Here is a 12,561-nt window from a genome sequence, read left to right on the forward strand (position 1 = left end):
ACAAGGTTCACTAACTATCTGAAGTCTTTTCAGATAACTGAATCCATCTCCAGTTCCAACAAAAGGAAGACCAGTTCAATAAAAGAAAAAAACAATTGACATTATACTTCCCTGAGGTTTTCCTAGTATCACTTTGCCATAAGTAGCTCGTGATTTAGAGCGCAAAGGCATTTCAAAAATGCATGTTTAACGGAATGACACAGCAGATAATTGAAATTTATTTGCAATTTTCAAAGTACAATAAACACAATTCTCCTTTTCTTTTCATTAATAATCACACGGCTAATGCATAACAATCCCTCTGCAGCTTTTACAAGCAAACTTGAGCTGCTGTGTTGTAATAGCTGGAAAAGTTAATGTAGCTTGAACAAGGTTCCTAATTGTCCCTGTCTCTGTCATATTTGTCTACTTGAATGGTCCTAAATACCACAGCGATTAATTACTACAGAGCAGGTATTACAAGATGTTATCATCCTTCCCCAACTGTCTGGGTGAATGGAGAGAGGCAGTAGATTGTTACAGTGTTTCATCTTTGCACTTCCTATAAGGCACTTTAACCAGAAGATTTAATGTGTCAAAGTTAACTGCGTTCTCTAGCAGATATTCACATTCTAATTAAAGATTAAGAACGTAGTACATTACACTGTGATTTGTCATACATGGCTTGTTAAATAGAAAACCTACCGGGATTCCCTAACATTTTATAAACATTATTCAGGGCTTTTAATGTGGGCAAAGCATAAGATTATTCAGCTGCTCTGCATCAGAGAAAGTGGGAAAGGCTGTCTCCATATACAACTCAGACCAGGCCCAGATAAAAATAAGTTGATTTTAAAACTAAGGGCATAGTCTACTGAAAAACAGTCCTCTGAACACACCCCACTCAAGTGGTTGTGCTCTACAGCTTTTCTCAAACTAAGCATTCTGCTGGAGTTTTTGGGGTTGAGGTTTGTTTTGATTGTGGGGAGTGTTTTTATTCCCCCACTCTCAAAACATACAGTTTTAGATCTCATTCATTATTTGACATTTGTCAACTTTTTTGACCTTAACCTTGTAGACTGCGTTAGGAAGGCATTATCTGAAAATTAGCTAAAAGGAAGGGGAATAAAATGAAAGTTTTCCAGTGTGGAATGTGTTCCAGCTTATTCTAGCAGTGTTGGTCTCCAATACTCCTTCCAGTATTAGTGGTAATGGCAGAGGACTAGTTCACATTCTTTGATTGCCTGAGGAATAAATTAATGAGGTTATGGAAGACACCAAACATTTGCATATTCACGGATGCATATTTGGTTTAACACAAATACCAGGTGCAGTGGATTTTGGGAATACTGGTTTTGAGTGAGGTATGTTCCTGTTATAATATAAAATATTCTTTTCAAAATTAAAATGTGGCTTACAGAGTATCACAATAAGAAATAGTATTTTACAAAAAATCAAGATTTAATTTATTCAGACACAGCTTTTCTGTAAGGTTTCTGGTGTTAGCTAATTCATGGCTTATATTTCATAGAATGCATTTTTCAAAACCCATACTCGTGAATGCACTTTTGTCTTTTTAACCAGAAATATTATTTTTTGCACTCAGTTCCTCATGGGATGCTGAATTTATTAAATAGCTGTGGATGTACACAATATGTGTTTGAGGTTACTTCCTGCAAGGCCCAATTATTGGAGGATTTTATACTCTAGCAGTTATTGCTAAGGATCCCAAACCTATCCTACAAGAGACAGAAGATTGAATTACAAAATATGTCTCCAAGGGATGCGTACACATGGTTGCATTGTTGTCAGTGACTTCCGTCACTGCTCTGTGAAAGCACATTGTGTGCTTGATTTGTACTGTATCTCATTATTGCTGCAAGTTTGTAGCTATGCTTTTCGCTTGGTATACTTATCCCTTTTGTATCCTCCTGGCTTAAATATAAATTGAGTTCCTTTCCTTACTTCTCCATACCGTATACACTATAGTTTTTAGCACTGCTTATTTTAGCATGACAATCATTGCAAAACAGAACCATGTGGCTAGGGTTTTCTTGTTTCACAGACGTGCAGGCACATACACATTTTCAGAGCATTTCATGTGTATTGCACTGTGGCTAGTACCTCATCTAGCAAAATCAAGCAATCTTAAATGGATCTGGGAGAAGATGTCTTTGGATAAGAATATGGATGTGCAAGCAGGCTCCATTCTGCCCCCTTGGTTTCAATGCAGGCTGTGTACAACTTCCTTTTTCTCTATGTTGCTATGTGTTCCCTGCCCTGCCACAGCAAATCCTATTTGAAAATCACATTTGCAGCATAACTGTTAACAAAGGCATTACATGATGTCTATCCTGAATATTTTGTAGATATGTCCTCCTGCCTTTGTATGTTATTTCCAAATTTTTGTAGAAATATATGGATATTGGTTGATATTTTATTTAATAGGCTATAAATTTAAGACTCTAATCAAAGAAATGTTCCTTCTTATAAGTCCAGCATGGTCTGCATTATATTAATGATTGAGAAAACAGATGTTATTTTGTACAAGTAGGCCTTTTTTTTTGGTTGCTGAAGGAAGAAGGGGGTTAAACAAAACACATTACTAATGACACTGAAGAACAATAGATGACATTGCAAGACACAAAAGTATTGTATTTTCTAAGCATTTGTTTCCAAACCATTGTTTTTGATGAATTCTTTTTAACACCAAGAAGAAGTAAAAAGAAAAGAATGGGAACAATATACTAGTAATTCTCCAAATAATGTCTGTAAAAATCAGACATTTTTCAGATATTTGCGTAAAATGCTTATTTTTGGAAACGATTCACTCAATTCAGAAAGGTCATTTCAGCAAACGTTCCTTGTAGTTGAATTGCTAACGTCCAGGCTTGTGTGTGTGTGTGTGTGTGTGTTTTCCATGCACACCGCACAGATTTTTTTGATTATGTAGATTTCCCCCCTACTGCAGTTTCATATGCAAAGCATGCATCAGCCATATCCATGCTATCTCCTAAAGCAGTCATTCTGAAACCCAATCTGGGGACAGTGCAGACTAAATAAAATTTCATTTTGATTTGGCCTCCCGCTGAGAATGGGACTGCTTTGTTTCAGCCGACAGAACAAGCAAGCCAGAAAGGTATGTCCTGTTTTGCATGGCTGATGGTGTGACTTGAGGATCACAATCAGGCCGTTCATGCTTCCAGGGCTCCGCATCTCATCCACATCCTGTACTGTCTTTCTGTTTTCCTTTCCATTTGCTTTCCTTCTGTGCTGGCTGTCGTCTACCTGCAGGGCAAAGATGTGGCAGACCTTAACTCTATTGTTTACTTTGGCATATGTTTAATAGCTGCATGGCTGTTTGAGGTTGCTTCTATCCCACCCCCGCACCCTTCCCTTTGTATTTTTTTTTAAACTATCCATATTCACTTTCCTTCTTATTTTTTTTAAGGTTGTTGAATACACAAATACTGACTTAGAAAATTACATAAGTACAGCTTGCAATGCTCCAGAGATTTTACTGGAAGGTTTATCATACAGAATTCTGTTGCGTATTTGAAGATACATTTAAACAGCTTTTAAGGACTTGTGTGTTCATATTTAGGCATACAAGCAATCACCCATTATACTTACGGAGGAAAAAAGAAAGACATTATTGAAAAGGAGAAAAACAGCTTTGCATCACTTCCATATAGTTTGCAAAACATCACAGTGCTGGGCTGACACATATCAGTAAATATTGCCTTGTCTAAATATTAGTTTTCACCTGGCACCAACTCATATTTGAGAATAAGCTGTCTAAAATTGACCTTCCTCCTTTTGGCCCATGCTTAGAAATGTGGATTGGGCCAGGGGGAACTACCTGCTATTTTATACTCTGAAGGGACTTCAGACAATACGTCTGGATTCAAGAGCATGGTTTTACAGGCATATCTCTCCTCTTTCATAAATCCTTTCCTCTAAAGAAAAACAATAAGCTTAGCCCTTATTTAAACATTCAGAAAATACTCATGTGTACCATGGCTCATGTTTAACAGGGGTAAAGCACTGCACACAGTGGAGAATAAAACCTATAACCCCTAAACAAAGCAACTGGAAGGGTTTTTGTGCAAGTTGCATTGCATAATAATGCAGAGCAGAAGTGCTATGTAGAAACCAGTCCACTACTCAGTTAAACCAAGAATTTAAGCTGATTGAAGCTGTGATCCTAAACCATTGTCTTCAATGGAAGTAAGTTCCACTGAAATCATTGGGACTTAGTCCCAAGTAAATATAGGACAGGACTGTTCGTCTCATTGACTTCCTTAGGAGCAAATACTCTCAGTTCCCATATTTTGAATTAACTGTGTGGTGGAATAGGCCATTAAACCTGTAAACCCTCCAACTACTTTACTTAGTTTGGCACTCAGTGTCACTTGTGATCTGAGTATAATTTTGTGGCATAACACCCCTGTTGAAATCGTTTGGGTGGAATCCAAAGAAATAAATCAACAGGAGTTCAGTGCACATTAATTTAATTGAGTTGTCTTAGACTTTATCAGGAATCCTACGTTTCTCAGGATTTTGCCCCTTTGCTTTGAGACAGACAATTTTAGATGGTCTATTTTCTGAATCTCCAATTATATGTACCCTACTTGTGACCTCCTTGTGTTTCATTCATGGAGACTAGGTGATTTAACAGGCTGCTTAGAAAGACATGTAACATTAACACTGGGGCCATTTTCCTGCAAAGTTTATAAGTAAAAAGCTCATGTTTGTCTTTAGGAAAGTCAGAACTGAATAAATTCTGTGAGCTCCGGGTCATCATATGAAAAATATGTGAACTCCTGGCCATCACTGTTGACTCTAATGTGGGCCTGTTTGCCTTCACGCAGAATTTAGCCAATGCCCAAATTATCTCCAATGTTATACACCCTCCTTATTGGGGGGAGGGGGAGAAAGGGAAGAATGCCTCCCCTATTTTTTGTGATAGATCCCCAAGCTACTTTTAGAACGCTGGTGGGAGCATAATTTGGCTAAAATTGTGGAGGAAATTAGGATGAAAGTTGGTTATTTTAATGAGGCCTTCTACCTCCTTCATCCCTGCTAATACAAGCACCGGCTGACATCCTGACATGCCTAACTTGCTCTTTTAATTTCAATGGGGCTTCCTTGAGTAAATGTAGTCAGGATGTCAGCCACTGGATTTAGTTCCAGTCATAGTAGCATAGGACAGCTCTGGAAGGCCTAGGGCTATGTAATAATTTAAGTAGTTATGCTGCATTCATTTTTATAAATAAGACACATTACGAAAAAGAGGAATAGAGCTGATGTGAATATTCTCCTGGAAGCAATTTCAGCCAAATTCAAGGTTGCCGAAGAAGATGAGGGGTAAGGATAAAACAAAGAAATCTCAGGGATGGGTGAGAAATTCTTGTAACTTTTGAAGGGGCAGTTTAACGCTGTTTGGTGGTGTTGGTGATGGTAGGTGTCTTTAAAAAAAAAAAGGTTTATGCTGTATGTCTGCAAGTAATGATAGCAAATCTAGAAGCACTAAAGCTCTTCTCCATGGCTGGGTCCATCTGGCCACCTGTGGGGTTTTTTTCCTGGAATGTCCTGGGAATGATGCTATGTCATGATATAGTATAATTCTGAGGAGAAATCTGGAGGAAAGATCAGTAACTGGATGGAGTTGACCACTAGGAAGAGCTTCAGTGTTTCCAGCACCCACAGAAGTATAGCCCCCCCCCCCCACAAAGTTTTTTAAATATATATAATAAAATAATAAAACTACTAATATCATTAATTATCATTATCATCATCATTATGTCACCAGCCACTTACCAGCAGTAATCTGCCTCCATAGATTGTAAACATTTAGTCACTCCCTGATGACAAATGGGCACTTTCATTTTCACTACCTACAAATGGGGCCTGTTTGGATTGGCAATAGTCATGATACAGTCTTATTCTAAGGAGACTTCTAGGATAAATTGGTGGCTGCCAATAGGGTGAGAAGGCTGTTTTACACACGCACACCCCCACACCCCCATACACCCACACCCCTATTTTCACCATCTGAGAATTTGGTGAGGAAAACAGGAGACACATTTCAAATCAGCCCTATGTATATGTAATAAATGAAGGGGGGGGGGCTTTTGTCAAACTGGTGGCATTGAGGTGTTTTTTTTCAAAATCACTGGCTTTAAAACTTGCATGAACCCTCATCTATTTGTGTGCACACAGACCTGTCAGGAAAAATCTGTGGAACCACTGCTTGTAGAACAACCCATTTTGCACAGCCCCAACGCTGTCTTTGAAGGGTGCAGGAGTCACACAGCACAGTGCTATTCTGCAGGGGGGAGGGGGGGAGTTAAACTGCTTTTTCATCTCTGGGATTAGGAAGGCAATACTGATGTTGGTTTGGATACAGATTTACTGCTGTGTTCACATAAACTCCATTTCTGGAAGGAAAGTTGTGCTCATGGAAGGGTTCTTCTGCAAGGGGAAGGGCTCCTTTCATGAACAGAATTCTCTTTCTATTCATGGCAGGAGCTTCCATGAGGGCAACAGTAAATTTGAATCCAAGCCATAGTATGTAGGGACACAATCCACTGAGTCATGCTTCTGCACAAACCTAATTGAAATTAACAGGAGCTACAGTATGCAGGAGCAAAATGCCAGAGAAGTTCCCCATACATTGTTTCTGAAGTGATCCTGCTCATAGATAAAGTAAATAGGATTTAAGCTGTGCATACAAATGCAGCTTTAGTATTTTAGTAGATATTTTATTTATGAATTTGATCAAATGTTGATGTTAATAGTTACTCCCTCTTTGGCCTTGCGATAAGGTGGACTAGAAATCCATATATGGACATATGAAACTGCCTTAAACTGACTCAAACCACTGGGCCATCTAGGGCAGTTTTATCTACATTGAATGGCAGGGGCTCTTTAAGGTCTTAAGCCAGGGTCTTTCCCAGTCCTATCTGGGGATGACACCCACACACGAGCAGTCAGCTGGCCCTGGCCGGCCAAATTGGCTGCCAACACAGTTACCAGCTCTGTCACAGAGGTAGTTGGGGTGGTGGGGATTGGGGGCCTCTGGGCCCCTGGGAGTCCCAGAATGCCAAGTGCAAGTGTGTGGGGCATTCTGGGGAGCCCTCCAACGCCAGGAGACTTGTTATAGCTTCCCGGTCGGTGATCTCTTTGTGAGTTGCCATGGCGCAAAGCTGCACCGCGGCAACACACAACCAACTAAACTGGGTTAGCAGAGCACACACACCACTAACCTTGTTTAAGGCGAGGGGGAATTAAGCGGGTTTGCCACCAGGAGCCACACAGCTCCCGGCAGTTCACATGCGACGTGAAAATCAGGCTGCGCTCCCTTAGCCCGGTTTCCACCACACGTGAGAATAGCCTCAATATGTTTAATGTTCTAAAGGATATAACTACATAGACATCTATAGATGATCTAGTTGTCAGTAATATTTAGGATTTGGAGTAGTTTGTAACATCTTATTGCGACTGATTTTTGCTTTCCATTATGGAAAATAATGCTACTGTTTTAAGTTAACATATATTCTGTTGGGGCAAACACAATTTAAGCTTCTGGCCTGCTGTTATTATACTTGCACAGTTGTGCCAGTATTACAGTTAGGGGTGTGCACGGAACCGCGGAGCTGAGGTCCGGCACTGGGGTGGGGGGTTCCATTGAGGGTGGGGGAAGGTTTACTTACCCCTCCCACTCTTTCCTCACTCCGGCGCCGTATTTCCTTTACAAATAGGGCGGCAGGATACCTCCCTGCCACCCCTTTCCCCGCTGGGCTCCTTGTTGTTTTTAAATTGGGTGGCAGGGAGGTATCCTGCCTTCTTAAAGCCTTTTGCAGCCAAGCCTGGAAAGGGGCGGCAGGGAGGTATCCTGTCGCCCGATTTTGGAAAGGAGCCCAGCAGAAAAGGGGCGGCAGGGACCTCCCTGTTGTCCCCTTCCCCGCTGGGCTCCTTTTAGAAATCGGGCGGCAGGATGCCTCCCTGCCACCCAATTTAAAAAGAACAAGGAGCCCAGCGGGGAAAGGGGCGGCAGGGAGGTATCCTGCCACCCGATTTGTAAAGGAAATACGGCGCTGGAGTGAGGAAAGCGCGGGAGGGGTAAGTAAACCCTCCCCCACCCTCAATGGAACCCCCCACCCCAATTCTTCCGAAGCGGACTGCCACGTGTCCGGACCATTCCGGAGGCCTGTATAATGGCCTCCAAACCGGTCTGGGCACATCACTAATTACAGTATATAGTTAAGATGACAAGTGTTTTCAACATTCTGCCATTATAAGCCCTGAACATTCTATTGCTTATATAATCCAAAATATCCATCCAATTCCCATGACATTGTGCACACATCATCTAGGCGGCAGGAGACACCACTCCTCCGAATTTGGTGAAAATCCATTGCAAGATGACTGAGATAAAGCAGTTTATGTTTTTAACTCCTAAAGAGAAGGTTCAACATGTTGGTTACATTTCTTTTCACCAAAGATAGTGAGTGTGTGTGTGTGTGTGTGTGTGTGTGTGTGTGTGTGTGTACTGGACTAGTAGTGCCTTGAGCTGGTTTGAAAAATATCATTCTAGTTATTTTTGAGTAATATTGTTCAAAATCCCCATAATAACAAGGGAAATAACTTAGGGAAAGTTATCTCATAACTTAGTCTGCCCACTGTGAATTCTGAAGCCAAAGTTGGGAGGGGAAAGTCCTGGCAATTTCTAGAGAGTGAATTCCTGGTTCTGAACACAGGTGCCTAATAAGGAGTCTATGAGCACTCTGGCATTTCTATAGTTAAACAACCATTTCTCTCTCTCCCTTTCCTTCCATGGGCATTTCTTTTCTCCCTCTGCACCCTTTCTCTCACCCCTGTGGAGGGGGAAGCAGAGGCCCTCAGCAAGGTTTGGAATAAATTACTAGAAAACAAGTCCATTGATTCCACTCGAGCTTACTTCTGAGTAAACACACATAGGAATCAGGACCAGATGAGGTCCTAGGCAAGAATGTGGGTTCTCTCCACCCACTTCCTCCTAGTCCCTCAGCAAAGCATAGAAGCGGGGAACCCTTTTGAGGGTGTGTCATGTGATTTAGACTCCATGTTCAAGAACAGTATATACCACAATAATAGTTTGTTGGCACTGGGTGTGGAAATGGTTTCTGGCATTTTCTTGCTACACATCTTTGGAACTTTCTGGAAGCATGTAGCTGAGCACTGTTAGAAAGAGAATGCAGGCCTGGAGTACACATGCCTTTTCCAGTAGCATTTTCATAACTGAACCTACAATTCTATGTGCACCGTTAGAAGGAAGTAAAGTCCATTAAACTCAGTGGGACTTGCTTCCATATAATCAGGGAACAGTTAAACAATCCCTGAAAAATGGTCTTGTGGGAGGGGAGAATAATGGAAAGGTCCTTTAAAAAATGTGAGTGGAAAACAGTGTTAAAATCCTGTGAGGTAAAACCACCAGCACCCCACCCAGCACACAGATTGTTGTCAAAGAATCTGACATTAACCAAAGCATCCCACAGGGCATAAGATCTGTTAGTAAATCTAAAACAAAAATGCCAACAATCCCTCCTCTCCAATTTTGTAGAGAATACAGCAAGAGAGAGATAGTGAGGTCGTTCTCACAGCTGGGCGGGGCCTTGGGCAGTGGGGAAGGTTGCAAAAGCCCGCTTTTCCTGCAGCCAGGCTGCTGCTGCCCCAAGGAGCATGGAGGTCTGGCGGCCAAGATGTGTCATCCCAACCCCAAGAAATCCCACAATGGACCACGTGAGTATGCAGTGCATTGTGGGGATCCCCCAGTGATAGGCAGCTGCTCATCAGTGCTTTTTATTCTGGCACATGATCAGGGAAACGTGGTTAAGGGAATGATTGCTCCCTTAACCTCATTTACAAGGCAGGCTCCCTAGCTAGGTTTGTTGTTGAGGTGGCTCTGGGAGCTGCATGTTCTTATGGGTAGCCAAGCCCAGGCTTAGCTTCCTCAGCCTGGTCTTGCCTGCTCATGAGAACAGTCTCAGTGACTGACATAATTAGGAACCTTACTCAAAGTAATCCTACTGAAATGAAAAGAACATGTTAAGAAATGCCTAATGTCCTTTTATTTTCAATGAGACTTCTTTGAGTAGAATCCCTAACCAAGCTGTCAGATTTGGTTGTGGAGTTGGCACTGGAGACGCCCAGGATCATGGTGGTGGATGACTTCAATGTGCACTTTGGGAATGAATTGGCAGGAGCTGCTTGGGAGTTCATAGAAGCCATGACAGCTATGGGTCTTTCCCAAGTGGTCTCAGGTCCAATACATGTTGCAGATCACATGCTGTCCTCCTCCACCCCGCCTCTGATCAAGGAGGTGTTCCATAGGGACTCATGATTTCCCCATTGTCATGGACCTGAGACCACTACCTGGTGGAGGTTCAGTTTGCAACAGCTAGTCACTTCTGCAGGGGTGAAGGGCCTATTAGGATGGTCCACCCAAGGAGGCTATTGGATCCAATGGGATTCCAAGTAACCTTGGAGGATTTTACTGTTGGCTCTGCCAGAGATCTTGTTGACTCTAGTGGAAAATTGGAATAATGAGCTCACTAGGGTGGTAGACTTGATCACTCCTAAGCGTCCTCTCTGACCTGCTTCTAAATAGCTCCATGGTATATAGGAGAACTATAGGAGCTGAAGCGGCTAGGTAGACAACTAGAGCACAAATGGAGATGGACTCGACTTGAATCTGATAGATTACAGCACAGAGCACAATTGAAGATCTATGCTCTGGCAATAAGTGCAGCAAAGAAGAGATTCTTTGCTGTGTGTATTGCATCTACAGGTTCGCATCCAGCGGAACTGTCAAAGGTGGTGAGGGAATTTATACAGGCCCTTCCGCTCTGGCTTAGGAACCATCAGTTAGCTGCTGTGAAGCTTTTAATGAGTTATTTTTGGACAAAATCTCTCATATTCGAGCTGACCTGGACTCCATAATTGGTGCAGAGTCTTTAGCGGGGTTATGCAGTAACTCCTCTTGGGTGGTTACACTGGACCAGTTTCAGTTTGTGATTCATGGGAATGTGAACAAGTTGCTTGGAACAGTGCATCCTACCACCTGCTCTTTTGACCCTTGTCCAACATGGCTTATATTATCACAGGAAGATTGTTGGAGAGGGCCTGGTTGAGATCATAAATGCTTTTCTGAAGGAAGGTAGGTTGCCTTCTTGTTTAAAGGAGGCAATTATTAGACCTCTCTTCAAGAAGCCTACATACAGTTGATCTCTCAGAGCTGAGCAATTATAGGTCTGTTTCCAATCTCCCATGGTTGGCCAAGGTGATTGAGAAGGTGGTAGCTTCTCAATTCAAGGCAGTCTTGGATGAAACATTATCTTGACCCATTTCAAACTGGTTTTCGGGTGGGCTTTGGGGTGGATATTGCCTTAGTCAGCCTGATGGATGATCTTCAAAGGGGAATTGACAGAGGAAGTATGATGCTGTTGGTCCTTTTGGATTGCTCAACAGCTTTTGATACCATCAGCCATGGTATCCTTCTGGATTGCCTGAAGGGACTGGGCATATGGGGCCCTGTCACTGCTTTACAGTAGTTCCACTCATACCTCTCGGGCAGATTCCAGAAGTTGTTTCTTGGAGACTGTTGCTCTACGAAGAGAGAGCTTTTCTATCGTGTCCCTCAGGGCTCCATTCTGTCTCCAATGCTTTTTAACATCTACATGAAACCGCTGGTCATCAGGCGATTTGGTGCAGGGTGTTATGGGAAGGAGAGCTGGTCTCGTGGTAGCAAGCATGACTTGTCCCCTTAGCTAAGCAGGGTCCACCCTGGTTGCATATGAATGAGAGACTTGATGTGTGAGCACTCTGGGGATGGAGCCACTCTGGGAAGAGCAGAAGGTTTCAAGTTCCCTCCCTGGCTTTTCCAAGATAGGGCTGAGAGAGATTCCTGGTTGCAAACCTTGAAGAAGCCACTGCCAGTCTGTGAAGACAATACTGAGCTAGATAGACCAATGGTCTGACTCAGTATATGGCAGCTTCCTATGTTCCTATGTTATCAGTTATGACACCCAAATCTATTTTTCCATGTCAGCTTCATCAGGTGATGGCATAACTTCCCTAAATGCTTGCCTCAAGGCAGTAATGGGCTGTATGAGAGATAACAAACTGAGATTGAATGGAGGTGTTCATTTTAGGAAGCCACACTTTCCTGGAAAGAAGGGGTCCGTAATTTGGGAGTACTTCTGGATCCAAGCCTCTCTCTGATACCTCAGGTGGAGGCAGTGGCAAGGAGTGCTTTCTATCAGCTTCAGCTGGTTCACCAACTGTGCCCTTTCATGGAACTGAATGACCTTAAGAAGTGGTGCACATGCTGGTAACCTCCAGGCATGACTACTGCAATGCACTCTACGTGGGGCTGCCTTTGTACATAGTCTGGAAACGACAATTGGTGCAGAATGCTGCTGCCAGTTTGGTCTCCAAGTTATCCCAAAGACCATATTACTCTAGTTTTTAAAAAACCTATACTGGCTACCAATAGGTTTCTAGGCAAATTACAAAGTACTGGTTATTACCTATAAA

At 42.4% G+C, this 12,561-nt stretch overlaps 1 long non-coding RNA gene across 3 annotated transcripts in view; it reads left to right on the forward strand.

Annotated features, from left to right (window-relative positions):
• Positions 1-2,963: 2,963 nt before the first annotated feature.
• The window catches only part of LOC128350349 (uncharacterized), a 159,879-nt gene continuing 150,281 nt past the window's right edge, over positions 2,964-12,561 (forward strand). For all 3 annotated transcript variants that reach the window (XR_008319280.1, XR_008319281.1, XR_008319279.1), the window contains exon 1: positions 2,964-3,118. This is a non-coding gene — a long non-coding RNA (uncharacterized LOC128350349). The remainder of the gene's footprint in view (positions 3,119-12,561) is intronic.

The sequence above is a fragment of the Hemicordylus capensis genome, chromosome 3, assembly GCF_027244095.1.
Source record: "Hemicordylus capensis ecotype Gifberg chromosome 3, rHemCap1.1.pri, whole genome shotgun sequence".
NCBI lineage: Eukaryota > Metazoa > Chordata > Lepidosauria > Squamata > Cordylidae > Hemicordylus > Hemicordylus capensis.